Below are 2,585 nucleotides of genomic sequence, written 5' to 3'. Positions count from 1 at the left end.
TGGCTTCACATATAGGAGGAATATAGGGGAAACAAATAAGACGTAGGGGAAAAATAATAACAGTACAAAACATAACAAAGCAAAACAAAAAACAAAACAAAACAATTATAAACCAGAGACATCCTGCAGGGGAGCCTAAGGGATAGAGGCACACAGGAAGCTGTGGGGATGGTGCACGGTTGCACTGGTGGAGGAACTTCTATGGGGACTACACCTGAGGAGGAAAAACAAACAAACATTGTTTAAAAAGGAACAATGATGTAAAATATATATAAATAAATTAATTTAAAAAATAAAAGTAAAAGAACTTTTACAGTAAAAAAAAAAAGTCTGACCTCCAATCCTGGTAACAAACACAGTAACAATGCTTGTCTGTCTGTACTCCCCTCCATTGTGGCCATGAATACAGGGAGATTCATCCTGACATTATAGTGGGAAGGGAGGTGGGGAAACCAGCCTGGGTTTATCTGAGATCCTTTCCCTGCTGCACATGGAGTGTTACCCTGGAGTAACATTACATCTTCCAAGAGCTGATGGACCCTGCCCCATCTCTCCCTCCCTTCCTGTACTGTAGACAGAGGCTCAGCTCAGTAATTGGGGTGACCTGGGCTAATCCTGCCCCTGGGCCAGGCCAGCAGGACACACATTTCTCCCTCCCCCTGTGGGACTCCCTCCAGCTCTGGTCTAGAGAGAAAGTAGCTGCAGCCCATGGAGGCAGTGACCCCCCTGGAAAACAGAGGGGGTGCCATGCTGGAGCTCCCTGACTCTGAGGCCTGTGTGCTTTCTACAGTGACCCCAAAGAAGAAGAACTTGAAGTGAACATTGGGGTCAGGGGGAGGGAGCTGTCAGGTGCAACCACATCCTAGCAGGGGCCTCAAGGGGGTCCTACCCAGCTCCTTCAGCTCAGTCCAACCACAACATATTTCTAAACTTTCTTCTATTCTGAGACCCAGTGCTTCTTCACATCCTGCTCAAAGACAGCTTCTTCATGGAACTGTACTTATTGAGATGTTTTGCTGACATTCTCCTTCTCTGTGAGATTTTAATTTATTTATGCTGGGACTTGATGTATAATTCTCCCCCATTTTCTTGTGTTGTGTGCCCTGTCTCTCCTGTTACACACACACACACACACACACACACACATACTCCCCTCCCCTAGGGAACCAGACCCTCATTCAGCAGTGGGGGTTACTCTGACTCTCTGTCTCTGGTTCCCCTCAAGAGCCGCCCTCTCTGCAGTGTCTCTACTCAGCAGTCTCTGAGCAGCCCCAGGAGTCCCTGCACCTCCAGCCTCTGCCCTTGTGGGAAACCAGCCCCTCAGCATGCATGACAGTGAGGAGGCGAAGGCAAAGTCCTCAGGTCAGTGATGGATGGAAAAGACAATTTTTCTTTTGCTCAAGATAGTTTCTCCCCCCAGCCATGATTGTATTATTTCTACTGAGGTAACATGGGTTTCCATACTGTATGTGTGCAGAGGCACAGGGTCATACCTCTTCAAGTGTTTGTTACCACTTCACACCCACCTAAGGGCACCCATAGTCCTCACCACCGTCACTGGGCCCTCTTCCCACTTTGTTTCCTACATCACACCCTCTCCCTCCCCTCCCACATAGCCTCATATTTCTAGAGTATGTTTTGGTTTAGTCTCATCTGTCCCTGCTTGGTTACGTTATATTCCACTAATGAGTGACATCACTCAGTAGTTGACTTTCTCATTCTAACTTATTTCACTTAGCATAATCCCCTCCACATCTGTCAATGTTGCTGCAAATTCAACTTTTCACAGCTGAGTAGTATTTCATTGTGTCTGTCTACCACCTCTTCTTAACCCACTCATCTGTCATTGGGCACTGAGGTGTTTCCATAGTTGGCTATTGTGCACAGGCTGCAGTGAGCACAGGAGGCGCATATCCTTTGGAATTAGTGCTTTTACCTTTGGATATATATATCAAGGAATGGAATACTTGACCATATGAAAGGTGTATTTTGGATATTTTGGGAAACCTTCCTTTTTTTTTTTTTTTTGCCTACGGGCAGGACTGTAACAGTGTGATATCCATAGTAAAGGGAGGTTCTGTTACCAGGCAGGGTGAGGGACCCAGGACTCCCAAACCTGCCCACGCTAAATGGGTTCTGCCATCAGCCACATGAAAACAAAACATACTCTAGTACATGAGACATTAAATGGGAAGGAACTTTAATACAATCACTGTGTAAGAAAGAGAATGAAGGGACAGAATAGAGAATATGTTTCCCAATCAAGCACCCTAATTTACCCATCCCCTTATGGGTCACCTCAACCAAACAGTTTGATCCAAAACAGGGACACTGAGCCCCAAAACCTGTCAAAAGTAAGGTACCTTCTGGTGGGGACCCATAGGAAAGGGGCAGAAAGAGCCAGACAAGTCTGGAAGGAAAAGAACAAAATCAAAATCAAGATAAATGTTGCCACTGTAATCTCCCCACAGGTCTCTCACCCATGTCTGTTTCCAGTGTCTCCTTCCATGTCCCCCCAAGTCTCTGGCACATGTCCAAGGTTGAGAAGCAATCACAGCTTCTTCACCTGTTCCCATCTTTGCTGC

The sequence above is a fragment of the Talpa europaea genome (genome assembly GCF_964194135.1).
Source record: "Talpa europaea genome assembly, contig: HAP1_SCAFFOLD_196, whole genome shotgun sequence".
In the NCBI taxonomy this organism is placed as follows: domain Eukaryota; kingdom Metazoa; phylum Chordata; class Mammalia; order Eulipotyphla; family Talpidae; genus Talpa; species Talpa europaea.
The sequence above is the reverse complement of the archived record's forward strand: the minus strand, read 5'-3'. Positions refer to the sequence as shown.